Genomic DNA, 17,000 nt, shown 5'->3' on the forward strand with positions numbered 1-17,000 from the left:
TAGATGGGCTACAGCAGCAGAAGACCACACTGGGTGTTACTCCTGACAGCTAAGAACAGGAAACAGAGGCAACAAGTCGCACTGGCTCACCAAAATTGGACGATAGAAGATGGGGGGAAAACGTTGCCTAGTCTGATAAATCTCGATTTCAGCTGAGACATTCAGACGGTTGGGTCTGCATTTGGCGTAAACATGAAAGCATGGAGCCAACCTGTATCAATGGTTCAAGCAGATGGTGTGGGGGATATTTTCTTGGCACACTTTGGGTCTCTTTTAGTACCAATTGAGCATTGTTTTGAGTGCCACAGCCTACCTGAGTATTGTTGCTGACCATGTCTATCACTTCTGATGGCTACTTCCAGCAGGATAATGCACCATGCCACAAAGATCAAATCATCTCTAACTGGTTTCTTGAACTTGACTAGGAGTTCACTGTACTCCAATGGACGCCACAGTCACCAGATCTCAATCCAATAGAGCACATTTGGGATTTGGTGGAATGGGAGATCCGCACCATGGATGTGCAGCCGGCATATCTACAGCAACTGCGTGATGCTATCATGTCAATATGGACCAAAATCTGAGGAATGTTTCCATCACCTTGTTAAATCTATGCCATGAAGAATTAAGGCAGTTCTGAAGGGTGACCAACCCGGTACTAGCTAGGTGTACATAAGTTGGTCAGTGAGTGTAAGTTGGCTGTTCTGCATAATTAATTAGTGAACTCCTGCAACCAAACAGTGTCTGGAAGTATGTAATCGCTCAGTAGGGAATACAAAATTCACTGAATTTTGTATCCGGATGGCCAGACATCCCGGCTCACTGTGGGCTGAGGTCGCTGCTGATCCCAAGGTACAGTATAGCACATCTGTGCTAAAAGATGTCACTGTTCAGAGCTTTTTCCAGTGATGGGCACAGGGGATCAATGTCTAGAAGAAGGTTTGAAGACTGCTGCCCGCATGGACTGTGTGCTATTTTCTGGACAGTGTTACTTATGGGACTTGCAGTTCAAGTTGATTGTGCCTACTGCCCTGTGGGCTACTTCACCCGAGGTTCCACAGTGCTATTCTGTAGACTGCTTCACCTTACCATGCCTCTTCTCTTAATGGCTGTCTGTATAGTCCTGAAGCTGTGGCCAGGACATGCTGCCCTCTGAGGGCCTGCGACTGGCCTGGTAAGGACCTGTGCCGTCTGTCATTTGGACCTCCTTTCCCGAACACCCTACCTGGACCGCTTTGGTTGAGGTTGCTGTTGGCTGTTGAGTCATCTAAACTCTTGCTGTGCCAGGATCTGTCCTGTGTTTTTTTTTTTTTTTTTTTTTTTTCCCCCCCCAGTGTGGGTTGTCAGCATCTGGGGAAAGGCAAGTAATTTGTGAGGTGCAGAATGCAGGACATGGGATGCAGGACATGTGGTGCTGGATGCAGAACGCAGGACATGTGGTGCACAGTAATGGAGAAGTCTGCAGGGCACTGCAGGAGATGGATGCAGGACATGGGGTGCAGGGTGTAAGACAGTAAAGCAATCCCCCATTCCCCCTGTGTCCTCTCGCATTGTTCTGTGCATCCTCCCCCGCAGTGTCTGAGAGCAGAGTGGACACAGAGGGCAGCTTGTGTGCATAAAGTAACATATCCCTCCCTAGCTTGCTCCTTAGTTGGTTGCTTTGCTGGATTGCCCTGTTCACTACTCAGCACCTTGTGGGGTTCCCAGTGGTAGTGCCTATGCAGAGCCATGTTGGAGTTTCGGTCCCTCTCCTTCCTCTATGCTGGAGGGCTCTGCAGGGACACAGACAGCAGTGGATGAAAGCAGGAGCTGATTCTGACAGTAATGCGGACGCAGAAAGAAGAATTAGAAAGATCAGCAGCGGGTGCTCAGTGAGGCGAGTCCTCTCATGCTGCACTCTGCCACTGTCCTGCCCCTTGGCCCAATCTGCCCCTGACGTCACAGGTCGGGTGCTGCTTCCTCCTCCACTCCCCTCACCCTCCCACTAGGCCCCGCTTTGAGCCACATTCCTGTCTGAATGTGTGTGGGTTTCGGGCAGACACATTATTCAGACCAACAGTGAATGGGCTGAAATAGCCTGGGAGCCAGGATGCAATTTCTAGTCTCCATGGTGACCTGGCACTTGGGATTTGTTGAGCCCTGCTGTATCTTACCCTGCTATGCTGTATTACTTCCTTGTGTCCTGATCTTAAATGCTTGCTGGGCCACGATCCTTGCCCTGTGTGCTGGACTGTACCCTCGTGTCAAACCCTACTGTACTAGATTGCTGCCCTGGGCTAAACCTTGCTGTAGCAGATTGTGGTCTGCTACTTGCTGTACATGGATTGTTGCTCTGTGACTTACGAAGTCCCTGCTGTTCTAGATTGCTGCCCTGGGACTCTGGACTTCTCCCTTGATGTGCCTTATTGCCGCGCTGTTAGATACCTGCATATCCCTCTGGGTGTTGGAGTCAGATAAGGGGAAGGTCAAAGGGCAATAATTCAAATTATATTTTTTTCCAGCCCCCTCACCGCAAAATAAAAAACCCCTTGGCCAAGGGCCACAGCTCCATCACACTGCATGCCTATAAGCCGTTGAAAAGAAATCTCAACTAACATAGGCTCCCAGCTAGGGGATACCTTTTTTATGAAATACTTGTCCAGTTTTGAGGAGGGTCCTTAATCCTCAATCCAACCTGAAGAGTATGCACTATAACACTTGGTGGTTTTGATTTGCTGAGATAAGGTAAGATCCCAGGCACTGGGAGACTAAGGTCTACCAATATATTATGTACTGTGGCTGAAAGAATTGGGGCAATGTGACTTGAAATATTGAGATATATTTCAATTAGGACAGTTGTTGCCTTACCAGAAATTGGGTCAGTATGAGGGAAAAAAATAAACAAACTGGTCTAACTTCAAAAAGCAAAGCTCTGCTTTTACCCACAGATGGACCTCTACTTGCTTTTTTCTGTTCTTGGTTTCTTCTGTATCTTGCAATGTTTATATATTAGAATGATTAAGACATAGATGTCATCTTGTCTTACTGTCCCCTTTCCCAACACTTGTACTTTTTTGCCAACTAATGTTATTATAAAGGGTTTACATAATGCCAACAGTGTGTACTGCCTCCCTTTATATTGTAAAGTGCTGATTCCAAAGAACAAAAGGTATACCGCTCAGGCAAACAATCCAGATCAATCCACAACAGGTGCAGGCTCTGGCTCGCCACCACACACGATGCAATAGGAAGAAGGGTCATCCGCACACCGGAGGATAGATGCATATAGTGTGTATTTATTGATCTATAGGACACACGAAACACCAGGACATGAATACAGGACTTAACGTGTTTCACACTATCTCATGCTTAATCATACCCGTTATGATTAAGCACGAGATCACGTGAAACGCGTTAACAAGTCCCATATTCATGTCCTGGTGTTTCGTGTGTCCTATAGATCAATAAATACACACGATATTTATCTATCCTCCGGTGTGTGGCTGACCCTTCTTCCTATTGTATTGTAAAGTGCTGCCTAGTTACAGTACAGCTCAATACAAAACTATTAGGAGGGTCCTGCTCATGAAGCTTAAAATCTAATGGATGAGGAAAGGAATACAAACGGTAATAGCAGTAGGGGATGATCTGTTGGAGGTGGCCGAAGTACAGTTTTTAAGTTGCAGTGGCATAGGCTTCCCTCAATAAGTGGGTTTTCAGGGATACCTTAAAGGCAGGTAGAAGATAACCCTACATACTGGGGTAGGGAGTTACAGGGGATGGCAAATGCTCTGGGGACATTCTGGAGGCGAGCATGAAAGGTGGTAATGAGGGAGCTAAAGAGCAAGAGGTCTTGGGAGGAATGAAGAGAACTTTGCTAATATGTTGAGATGAGGTTGGTGATGTAGCTGGGGGCAGTGCTGTGTTTAGTATTTAGAATTTTATTTGCTGGGCTAGTGGAAGCCAGTGAAGGGATTGGCAGAAAGGACCAGCAGCCACAGATCCATTAGCATGGTGTGTGAGACTTGTGTTCATGATAGACTGGAGGAGGATAGCCTGTGCAAAGGTGGGCCAGTGAGAATGGTGCTGCAATAGTCAAGGCAGGAGATAACAAAGGAGTGAATGCCTTATTTTGTGGAGGTGTTCGTTTAAAAAGGGAGTTAGACCGTGATTGGATGTGGAGCCAGAAAGAGGTCATAATCTAGGCTTACGCTTAGCACCCTGGTGTTTGTGGAGGGGCCAATAGATGTTCTATTGATCTCAATGGTAAAGTCCTAAGTTGAGAGAAATCTTACATGCCCAGTTTTTAGACTGAGTTTAACCTCTTCCCCACTGCCCTAAAGTAGAACTACTACGGCACGGGTGCACCAAATCACTTTGTGTGTGTATATATTTATGTGATTTGCATTTCCGGGTAGGGAGTACACATGCCACCCTACCCGTGCCACCATTGGCTGCTACAGATGTCAATCACTGGGTCCTGGCAGGAGATTCCCCGCCGCCACCCGGCAATCGCTGAGTAACACTGACTGGGAGAGACCTGTGTGTAAACACAGGTCTCTCTCGTGCCAGCAAGAACATGCTGCTGTGTATTTCTCTGCACAGCAGAGAAATACACAGCAGCATGTTTCCAAAGTAAAAAAAAAAAAACACAGCACATGATGTAAAGCCCCAGATGTTAACCCTTTCCTGCCAAGTGCCATCAGTACAGTGTCAGTGCTTTTTATTAGCACTAAACACTGTATTAGTGTCATTGGGGTGGCAGTTAGTCCATTCCCACCCAGTGTCAGAATGCCCACCATAGTCCTGCTATAAGTCACTGATCACCGCCTTTACTAGTATAAAAAAAATTAAAATTCCAGTGTGTGTATATATACCGCCATTTGTAGACAGTATAACTTTCAAGTAAGTGAGCATAAGACTAGTACAGTACTAACCTCATAACCTTTCAGTTCCAGCATCACCATTTACAACAGTAATCTCTCTTCACAATGCCACTTGTACCCTCACTATACTGCTATTAACATGGTGAGCTGAGGAGTAGGGAGAGAGATCTGGGTGTCATCCGTGTACAGGGGGTATTGAAAGCTTTGAGAGGTTATCAACTGGCCCAGGGAAGGTGTAGATAGTCTTGCAGGCCAAGGAGTTTGAGGAGGAGCAGGTGGTCCACTGTATCAAAGGTAGCAGGTTTAAGTATGAGTTTGGAGTAATGGCTTTTCTTTTAATACCATAATAAAGGATTCTATTCTAGACTACACAAGTAAACAAAAGCTCAAGGTCCCCACGTCGTCTTTCATTTCAAAATCGTGAACGTGTTGGTTAAACTTATTCCATTCAGGATTAGAACTAAAACCCACCAAATGAATCTTGAGGGTGGGGGGGAAAAAGGACTTTATGGTCACCTGAAACCTTAGGAATGCCTATTTCTATTCATCCAGCCAGAAGTTCCTTGGAGAAGCATTAAAAACAGTAGAATCCTTTGCATTTAAAGCTCCAGGATTTCGCTTTGGTAGGACATTTACCAAACATTTTGCATACCCTTAAAAAGACTGCCAGATAAAAAAAAACCCCCACTGTATAAAGTATAGGCACCTAGATGTGCCTGAACATGACTGCAGCAGCTTCCTGAACCTCTATTGTGGCTGTCTCTTGAGCCATACTGATGGGCAAAGTTTCAGCAATTACCCCATTGTGCCGAGGCTTGGCACCCCATCTTGTCAACTGCACCCTGTTTTTAGCGAGTGGGCCTGCACATCGTAGGTATAGGGCTTAGCAGCAAGCCCCAACACTGTCCTCCAAGGACTTTGGAGGCTGATGCAGGAATACATCCAGGAATCCTTTTTTTTTTTTTTTTTTTTTTTTTTTTTTTTGTTCCAGTTTGTTAAAACCATCACAATTGAATTCATATATAGCTCTTCGCTTTTGTTTAGCCTGGATTCACACTTACTATGACCTTGGATGTCAGTGCAACTTCATGCACAGATGTCTAGCAAGTCATACCCAAAATCACCAAAACCATGCAGTAGCTACTTTTCCAATTTCAAACTGATTAGAACGGTTCCATTGCCGATCATTTGAGTGTGACTTGTCATGTGATTTGGCAGTTCAAATTGCATGACTAGTCGCATCAGTGTGAATGGGGGCTTATGAAGCCAGCAAACAGATCTGAAACCGTATCAGATGAGAATGTATGCAAAGCATTTTTGTTTTGTAGGATCAGAACAAAGACCAGATAATTGGTGTTACTGAAAGGTTGAGAGGAGAATACCATCTTTGCTTATATGGTAGTTAGGAAGATTGTTTAGATGTGTACCGTGTTGCTACCATGGTAATTAGAAATGAGGTTCATTGTAGAGGTCTTTTCTGGTGTGCTTTTAAATAAGTGACCGTTGTGTGATACTTTGTCAGATCTGTTTTGCTGGCTTGGCAAGGAGCGACCAGCTCAGAACTGTTGCTGTTCGCCTTGTGACTTTCAGTTGGGATGCTGTTTGAAGTACAATGGTTCTGCATTCCATGTACTTGTAATTGAAGAAGCTTTGTTGTTACCATGTCTGGGGTAGATTACCTCCAGTAGAGCGGTGCCTACTCAACATATACATTTTCAAGTGGCCACAACCGGCTTTATTGCTCCTCAAGCATCCGAGTCTCATACATAATTGGTGGTTTTAACATTAAATGACTTTGGTAGCTTGTCCACCACAATAAAACATAGCTTGCACAAAAATAAATCTGACCCAGCTGTATCTACACCTCAGGGTCCCTTTCTAAAATGGGCTATGAATCGAGTTTTCCTGCTTAACTGGCTCAATTGTGATCCTTGTGTGGCCACTCCTGCTTGGCTGAAGTCGATCAAAACTATTGACTTCTTTCGAACTGGCTTGCCAGAAAATGGTGTAGCCATTGATCAGTGTATTCTGACAGCAAAGAGACCTTGCTGTCAGCATCCGGTGTCTTAAGGGGGAGGATTCCTACAATCCTCTCGATTGTGATGGATGGAGAAATCTGTTCGTTTTTTTTCATTGAGCCTGTTGGCTATGGCAAGCCTGAGCGGGATTGACCTTGTTCCTGGATACCACTCAAAAGGGGGAGAAAAAAGTAATTAAAACATAACGATACTCTCCTTCAATCCACCAATGTGCTGTCCTGGAACTCCATGCTGGCTGCTGGGAGGCCAGCTTATGGGCCTTGATCGCTGGCTGCTGTCATTGGCTGGACCAAGCTGGTATCTCTCCCACGCATGTATGGGAGTTCCGTCAGCTTCTATAATGTTGAATTTGTGCAGAGGGGTGAGCGGGCGCAGCTCATTGTACGGGGGTGGACAGGCAGATAAGTAGCTTTAATGCAGAGAAGACAAAGCATGTCTCTTCTGTATTGAAAATCTGCCAGTGTGCTCTTTTTTATTTCCCAGCATAAAGTTCCACTTTACAAAGAAATGGCAACCACCACAACCTATAACTGTCTTTTGCAGCAAGGAGCACATGGTAGGGCAACACATGTCAAAAAACAAACATTCTTTTCTCACTTGACAGACTGGAACTACCTTGTCTGAGTTCACGTTAAAATAAGGGGTTTAGTTTGCACACATTTGCGAAATGTGTCTGCAGTCCGAACTCCTATAAATTGTAAGAGTCTCCAAAGTTGGAGCACACATATAATGTATAGATTAAGGGCAGGTATGCCTGGAGGGAGCCCTCCCCTCAAAGGTATAGGGACGCTCTGGACACCCAGCAATAGTACAATGGCAGTCTTCCACTTTAAATTTTAAAAGAAAATCCTAAAGATCCAGTATAGCAGGTGACCAATTGGGCCATTTTCCCAGTTTAGTAGTGCTTCTGTCACAAAGTGTATGGGATGGATGGATATAAAGATCTATCTCTTATCTTTGTGCCTTGGCCTCCATAATGGAGAGGGCTGGAGTCCTATAAATTTCCTGTTGTCCTGATAAAGTAGGGTGAGTGAGCATCCTGTGAATGTAAGGGTTACTGACAGAATTACAAAAGGCAACATTTAAAGCTGAACTCCAGGTATGGTTTGTATTGCATTGCTAGTCGCCACGGATTGCTGCAGTCTCCTGGGTCCTGTGCGGAGCTGTTGCCCTGCTGCATGATGAACAATTGATCACTCCTTCATGGACACCATTCAGAGAACTCCATCTCATCAATTCATTGAGAAAAATGCAAGGAGAGGCAGGGTGGTAATTTGTTTATTTCAGGTACTTGTATAGCACCATTAATTTACACAGCACTTTACATATATATTGTACATTCACATCAGTCCCTAACCCTCAAGGGGCGTACAATCTAAGGTCCCTAACTTACATTCATATATACACATACTAGGGACAATTTAGACAGGAGCCAAATAACCTACCAGCATGTCTTTGGAGAATGGGAGGAAACCGGAGTACCCGGAGGAAACCCACAGGGAAAACATACAAACTCCAGGCAGGTGGTGCCGTGGCTGGGATTTGAACCAACAACCCTAGTACTGCCAGGGCGAAGTGCAAACCATTTTAACCACTGTGTTCGTCTCAACCGTATAACTGCCATTTTTGCTGGACAGCTTGGTCTGATAAAAGTAGTTGAAAAAACAGATTTACTGGCCAATCACCTGTTGAAAATAAAGGGAAGAAAAGCCTAATAGAAAATGAATGCAGTCACCATGTCCAAGGACTGGTAAGCTGCAATATATTACATTGCGTTTTTGTTTTCATACCTCTTTAAGTGACAAAACTCAGAAAAACAGGTCTTGTAGGAAAATTAAGAATGCAAAGCTGGTGTTGAGCTTTTACAGACCACAAAACCCCTCCCCCAAACAACTGCCACCATCAATTGATGCAAGAACCTGTTATGGCTCTAATTAAATCTCACAGTCCCAATATTTGAAAAGAATAAGGAAAGCAGTGGAAAAAATGCTGGGAACTCTCATGGAATACAGGAAACAAGGAAATCTTTCACAGCAGCTTCTAAATATTGAACTATCAGTTTAGGGTGGAATAGTAAAATGTAAGGCAATAAAAATAAACACAAATTGCCACTAGTCCATTGGTAGTCTGCTCCCACGGCGGTCACCCAAGTATGGGATATGCATTGGTCTAAGCTGAAGCAGTATAATTGTGCAATGCAAACCATACCTGGAGTTTAGCTTTAAGGGTTAAAAAATAAAATGCATCCTCCACATCTAAGGATTGGTAATCTGCAGCTGTAATATGTTGTCTCCATAACAAGCAAGTGTAGAAATGTGGAGCTTTTTTTTCTTTGTGGTTTTTTTTTTTTTTTTTTTTTTCTTCCTTCCCTCGTCCGCCCACTCTCACACCTGTACTTCCTGGGAAGAGTCCAGGTTCCCGGCTGAACTGGCTGCGTCTGTCACTGCTTCCCTGTATATGTTTACCTTCCTGTCCCTAAATGTCCGAGTGTGGTGAGGAGGAGTGACATGAGAGAGGCACTCTTGTCAGGCATTAAAGAGAACAGGAGTGTTTGTGCTGGATGGAGTCTCTGGGGCGCCTATAAATAGTGCGATGACTCACAGGTCTGCCTGTGTACCATGCATTCACTGGAGCCAGCCATCTGACTCCGTGGGCTGCTTTGTACGTTTGTTTGGATAAATGTGTATGGATTGGCTTTGTTTGGATTCTCGTTTCCTGTTGAAGCTCACACTCCTGGGCTAATTAATTTCGTATGCTTATCCTTTTTGTGTAATTTCATAGATGCGTTACCATAATCACGCACAATATCTGTACGCCTTTCAGAAGTGGTTGTAGTGATGAGTCTTTAGCTGGACTCTGTCCTAATCAGCAGCTGCTGGAAGGACAACATTGTGTAATCGGTGGGCAGAGATGTTCTCTGTGGAAGCCTAGCTGGTTACTGTACACCCACAATGTCTCTTGCTCAGTTTATTTGATGACAGGGATTAGTTTTACTCAAAATGGTTATGTTCAATCCAAGTTCTCTCATTTTCTAGGGGTGGATTAAATGATTTGTTTATTTTTTTACTGTTGGAGAATATAAACTGGACAGGGCTTATTTGAGACACTTAGAGGAGACAGACAGAGCAGATCTCTCTTATGTCTCTATGCACTCACCTGCCACTTTATTAGGTACACCTTGCTAGTACCGGGTTGCACTCCCTTTTTACTTTCAGAACTGCCCTAATTCTTCGTGGCATAAGTGTAACAAGGTGTTGGAAACATTCCTCAGATTTTGGTCCATATTGACATGACATCACGCAGTTGCTGCAGACTTCTCAGCTGCACATCCATGATGCGAATCTCCCATTCTATCACATCCCAAAGGTGTAGGTGTTCTATTGGATTGAGATCTGGTGACTGTGGAGGCCATTGGAGTACAGAGAACTCATTGTCATGTTCAAGGGACCAGTTTGAGATGATTTGAGCTTTGTGACATGGTGCATTATCCTGCTGGATGTAGCCATCAGAAGATGGGTACACTGTACTCATAAAGGGATGGACATTGTCAGCAACAATACTCAGGTAGGCTGTGGCATTTAAACTATGCTAAATTGGTACTAAAAGGGCCCAAAGTGTGCCAAGAAAACATCCCCCATAGCATTACACCACCACCACCACCACCAGCTGGAACCGTTGATGCAAGGCAGGATGGATCCATGCTTTCATTTTTACACCAAATTCTGACCCTACCATCTGAATTTTGCAGCTGAAATCGAGACTCATCAGACCGTGTGTGTGTGTGTGTGTGTGTGTGTGTGTGTGTGTCTTGCAATTTTAAAGTTCAAATCTAGCCTTTTCAAATGGGTCAAAAGTGGCAGAAGTATGATTTATGTGTAGTGTATTTTAGCTGTCAGGGCAAACAAGTACAAACATACTATTCTGCAATACATGTATGTTTAAAGACCTTGCAAGGAGACTCAAGGAAAAAAAACCTATATAAATATTACACACAATGGAGTTTGACTAAAACTGGAGAGTGCAAAATCTGGTCCATTTCTGCATGGAAACCAAGCGGCTTCCAGGATTTATTGCCAAAACCTAACTGAACAAGCTGAAGTTAGAAGGTGGCTGCCATTCGCAGCTGCAGCAGATTCTGAGTGCTCCAGTTTTAGTAAATTTCCCCCAATGTATATATTTAAATACTATACACTGCTGACTAGAGAGTTATCAGCTTGGCTTTCTCTTCTTCCATATAAGGAGACTGCTCTTGGCGCACAGCATAATGTTTGCCATCATACACTTCGCACAAGACTGTTCTGTTCTATATTGTTACCATCAACTGTATGGAGTAGAGCAGGACAGTTTGTCCTAATGTAGAAGCATTTTGCGCTGTTCCCTGATAGTTTAAGCAGTTGTAAACATATATATATATATTTTTTTTTTTTTTTTTTCCCTCCCCAAAAAATAAAAAACATGGGGTTTACTTACCTGCTCTTTGCAGTGGTATTGCACAGAGTGGCCAAAGAACTTCTACTTCTGGAGTCCACTGCAAGCCCTTACCGCTTTGCCCCCTTCTCAGAGCGCCTCCATAGCAAGTTTCTTGTTATGGGGACACTTGTGCGGTCTCGCTCCTGAACTGGGCTGTGTGCATCCATAGACACACAACCTGTACCTGCTCCTTGCTCCCTCCTAACAGGATATGAGTGACAGCAGCAGAAGCCAATGGTTCCTGCTGCTATCAGCAAAGCCTGTGAGAGCAAAAAGAGGGGAGAAGAGCTGCTGCAGACAGGACAGCGCTGGATTGAGAGAAGACTCTGGTAAGTGTTTAAGTGGGGGTGCTGGAGGGAGTGGCTTTTGAACGGTTTTTAACCTTGATGAAGAGAATGCATTATGGTAGAAAAATAAACCTCTTGCATTTTTAAAAATTTCAGTTTAACTTTATCAGTTGGGCAATATGCACATATTTATGGGTCTAGAGGGTCTTACTTTCAATTGGGTCTTATTTTTAGATGGACCCAACCCCTTTCACTGCTCACAGGCCAGCCTGTATCCTCAGATTCCCAGCAGTCAGCTGGGTGCCAAGGTCCTGAAGTCTACTCTTGCTCAGTGGTTGTCCATCCAAATAATGGGCAGCACACTAAAGACCTACAACTCCAGCCAAGGTTTATTGCAATGGCAGCACAGCGCTCACTCCCACCCAAAGCTGTGCCGTCAACATGTTTCATCTACAGTAGGGCTTAATCATGGGGATAGTGGCTACTAACGTTAAGAAGTTTTAAATATGGAGTATTTAATGTATTAAACCCAGTGAAATGCAGCCACCACATCTAAGAATTGGTAAGCTGCAATGTTTGCTTTTGGGTTTATTACTGCTTTAATTAGACACAGCAGTACTCAATTCTAAAATTGAACCCTTAAAGAAATTCAAGGATGCATAGGAGTGGTATATTAATCTGGTGGAAAATCCGCTTTGCAAGCTTACATGACTAAGTGGAAGTGTGCAAACCAATAGGTCAGCATCCTCAACTCAAACCACCTCTAAAATTAAATAATTTAGGACTTTAAAGTGATTCTAAAGCCTGGGCATCTTTTACCTTAATGCATTCCTTACATTAAGGGAAAAATCTTTGCGTCACCTCCCCCCTCCCCCCTTCCCCAATACTTATCTGATCTCGTTCCAGCTCTGTGCCAATCTACAGCTGCTCTTCTCCCCCTTCTCACAAAAAAAATAATAATTTGGCAGCGGCGGGGAGCCATTGGCCCATGCTGCTGTCAATCAAATTATCTGAGGAGGGGGTGGGACCGAGCTTCACTGTGCGTCTTTAGATCCACACAGCCTGACTCGGGTATAAGCCTGAAGGTGCATCCCCATAGGAAGCGGCCTCCTATAGTGGCACACCAAGAAGAGGAAGTTGTAAAGAGTAAAGTGCCTCTAAGGGGGCTCTAGAAGTGGAGCCTTGGGGCTGCTCCATACAGTACCATTGCACAGAGCAGGGGAGTAGAACATTTATTAAAAAAAAAAAAAAAAGTAAGCTTTAGCATCACTTTAATGTTTCCATCTTCATTGAACACTTACCAAAGTAGTACCTCCAAAGTGCAAAGATTGTGCTCGTTTTTTGGATTCTGGTTAACTGTTAAGTCTGCGGCTGTTGTGTTGCCCATAGCATTCAGTCAGGTTTTCCTTTTCATTCAATATTAGATCCTTTAGGGCACTAAGGGCAGATGCCTTGTAAAAGGAAGTGAACATGTAACCTGTTAAAGTGAATCAGTTAAAAGAGAAGTATGAGGCTGACATAGTTTACCACCTATTGCTGGTTGCTTGGCTGTGTCTGAGTTAAAGTGAAAACAAAAACCTTTCTATCTAAAATCCCTTACGCAGTGGTCACATGATGCTGCAGACCTGAGCCTGCTCAACTTTTTACTTCCTGGAAGGGACCTTCTTTGGGTGTCCACATTGGTGCCTGTATGACATGTGCACGTCCTCATCACAAGGGACTGGTGGTTACCACAGATCCAGTTGTTTGCGATTCCCCCCACAAGATCACCAGTTTCCTGTTATGAGAATATACACATGATCACCAACGTGCTCGTGTGCACATTCTCCTAACATGAAACCGGTGAGAATGAGCACATGTGACCACTGCTTAAGGCAAGTAAAAAATGCTTCTTAGATGGGTTTTTGATTTCACTTTAAATCTGACACAGCCAAGAAACTAGCATTTTCAGAGGGTGGTAAGCACCGTCGGCCTCATACTTCTCTAATAATGGATACACTTTACCATCTGAACTTCCTGTTGCTCTAGCCCATCTTTCTCCTATTAAATGAAAAGGAAAACCTAACCAGATGCTATGGGCAACACAGTGACAGCCGCAGACTTTGCAGTGAATTAGAATCCAAAACATGAGCACAGTCTTTGCAGTTTGGAGGTGCTGCTTTTGTAAGTACTCATTAATTCCCATCTGGAATCTTGTGGAGGAAGTGAGTGACCTGGAAGGGAGGCTTAGGTCAGTATATCTGCCTAAGGTATATAAATGCTTAGTACCATAAAATGGGGTGGGGGGGGGGGGATGTTGGGCGGCTTAGTGAAAGTTTTAGTCCAAAGTGGAGTTTTTTATGTGTTAGCCACAAACCAGCAACAAGCATGGTTAATTAAACGGTGGTCAGAATTCGCTCTTTACATTTTTGGCTCTGTGACTCGGACAAAATTTGAAGCCCAGGAATAAGCATTTTTGCCGTGTTTTAAATCTGCCTAGCAACAAGGAACAAAAACCCTGTAAAATGCATAAAAACGAAATGCAGAAACGGGGTAAAATGCAAACTGCATAGGGATGAACCTAGTCTTAAAGTTCCGCTTTAAGGCTTTATCCCACACTCCCCCTTAAGGATTGGCACCTTGGGGGAGGGGGGTACCCAAATTTGACAGGTACCCGCTCCCACTTCCTATCTGAAGCAGAAGTTGTCCTCCTGTAGTCTTCTGGAACATGACAGGTCCCAGAAGACTATAGGGCCATTCACAAAGCGCAGCGTTTCTCACGCATGCACAGTCACAGCCTGGTGCCCACACTGCAGATGCCGGGAGAGAACATGGCCAGTGAAACCAGCCATGGTGAGGACATCGCTGGACCAAGGGACAGGTAAGTGTCTGTATTTTAAGTCATCAGCTACAGTTTTTGTAGCTGCTGAATTCCCCCCCCCCCCAACTGGAACTCTGCTTTAATGCAGACTGCCATAGCTAACCCTAACATGTGATTTTGAGCCTCCATGAATGAATGGACTGAAATACAGTGAATGAAAAGGAAGTGCCAGGGACAGTAAGGCCAAGCCAGAGATGATTAAATTTTCTTCCCTGCAACCGTGGGTTGCCGGAAAGAAAAATCATCAATTTTACCCATTAACAGTCAGTCTTTCAACTTCAGTAAAACCAGCCGGTCATTTTTTTTTCCGTTAGAGACAGACTGCTGTGAGCAGTGATCATTGTATTGTGACAGCTGGGAAACCTTCCACTGTCAGAATACAATTGCACAGCAGAAGGGATCCCCCCATCAACACTGACTGATTCGATGGTGGGAATAAAGTAATTTTCTGGGTTGAAGGAAAGAAAACTGCATCCATAAAGCAAAACAGAGGGTGCACTGGCCTAGTGCATTATCCTTTAAAAAATGATTTTATTCATGTAAAAGTGGTAAGAATTATACTCACAAAAGATGAATGAATCAAAAGCTTATTTAAAAAAACAGAACCATCCAGTCCATAATACATCACATCCCATAACAGGATCAATGGACATCCAACAGGCTAATGCGTTTTGAGGTCTTTCCTCTTCCCCAGAGCCAGTCAGTCTAGTCCTCGAAGAGCAGGAGGTTGTGCTTTGTCATTGTGTGTGTCTCAGATCCAAAGTAAAGGTACCACATTCTTGTAGTTTTGATGTCCTGATTTGTATGTTCCACAGTCGTGTATTGTGGAATGCAAAGCCATCACGTGGCTCTTTAATGGTCACAAGTTGGGAATCGCTGCATTTTGTCAACTGGATTCTTGGATAAACTGTAAGAACTTTCAGCTAGTCGGCAGATGTGCAGAAACTGAGTTCAGATTTGTGGCCAATTGGCCTCTAGCCCCCGACTCCATGTTTATTGTCCCTTTTAATTAGTGCAGTAAATAGTCAGTCTGGGTCAGCTTGGCTCAAACCAACCAACCAGTGTGCTTGCAGCATTGGCAGTATTAACTGTATGTAAACTTACATACAGTATACAGCATTGTGTTTGGCAGTAGGTCGTCCTCTTCCTGTCTCTGTGCCTCAGCCAATCCGAGGAAGAAGCTTTGTATTCATGCATAGAATACAACACTTCCGATGAATGACTGAGCGGCGCTCAGCCTGACTTTATTTTGTTCCGGGAGAGGAATTGGAAGCTGAGGCTACATACTGGTAATACAGCGCATCTGTTAGTACAGTAAATAGTTTGGGCCAGCAAGCAAACCTTTTAGACAGTAAATTAGTTTGTTTTGGGCCAGCCTGCCTCAAACAAACTATTTAAAGGGACATTAAATGGGGAGTTAAGTCTTTAAGCTGTAATTCAGGATAAACAAATATTGTCCAACTCCAAGAGTCACGTATGTGCGTACTTGTATACTTGTATCTCTATGGTCTTTGTGTATTACTTCCACTTCTGTGCAATATTCTAGCATGTAACATCTTCGGCACCTTGCCTCTGTGCCTGGGTTCCCTCTTCCCAGCAGACTGACCACTGCTGCTCTCTCGCTTTCTGCAGGGTGAATGGTCTGGTCTGCATGCGCCCCTCAGTTTTCTGCAGGCAGCTGTGATGCACTTTGACAATACTACTATCTATACAAAGTGATATCGGCCCTTACAAAATCATTTGGTGTGCACAGTGTTATGTGATGTATGGCCATTGAGTAATCAGGTTTTGTGCCCAGATTTCAGCTTTAAAGGGCAAGTTCACTTTTTAGTAAATCATAAAAGCACATTTTTTTTTTCCCCATGTAAAAAAAATGTGCATTTATTATTTTTGGTTGCAGGGTCCTGGAAAGCATTGCACCAGCGATCAGCATATCGCTAGTGCCATGCGGGTCTTCTGCAGATCTGGTAGTATATCTGCTTGCTCGTACATCCCATATTCTGACAGGAAGAATGAATGAACCACCACAGCGCTCCACAGCACCATAGTAGTTCATTGAGGACTACAAGCTGACCGCAGCTAAGGCTGTCTGGACTCGTCTCTCATTCAGAGAGGACTGTGAATGAGTGATGCAGGCAGAGCCCCACATTGCAATATTTTTGTAAAATTTGACAGCTAACGAGGGGGGAGAAGATCCCCTGATGGCTGTCAAAGTGGGGAGGAGCGTGGGCCGATCTGATTTACCAGGTTACGTGGTACACACTGAATATGGGTGAACTTATCCTCTACGGCAGGCAGTCAGTCATGAGACTATAGTGAAAGACTGAATCTTCTTTGTTGCTATATAAAGCAATTCTGGTGCTCACATGTGCGGCTTGTTACTTAAATTGTAACTTCCTACACAGCTGTCACAGGCAGGTAAATTGGAAATATTCGGCCCCATATTACGGCTGGGCATACCAGAGGCTGACTCACACTG

The 17,000-nt window shown here is 44.2% G+C and overlaps 1 protein-coding gene across 1 annotated transcript in view; it reads left to right on the forward strand.

Moving 5' to 3' along the window:
• Positions 1–17,000, forward strand: part of ZRANB1 (zinc finger RANBP2-type containing 1) — a 102,685-nt gene that overhangs the window by 63,495 nt on the left and 22,190 nt on the right. The gene's annotated exons all lie outside the window — the stretch shown is intronic.

Source organism: Staurois parvus, unplaced genomic scaffold (assembly GCF_062004578.1).
Source record: "Staurois parvus isolate SC_StPar_1 unplaced genomic scaffold, SC_StPar_1.0 ptg000009l, whole genome shotgun sequence".
In the NCBI taxonomy this organism is placed as follows: Eukaryota; Metazoa; Chordata; class Amphibia; order Anura; family Ranidae; genus Staurois; species Staurois parvus.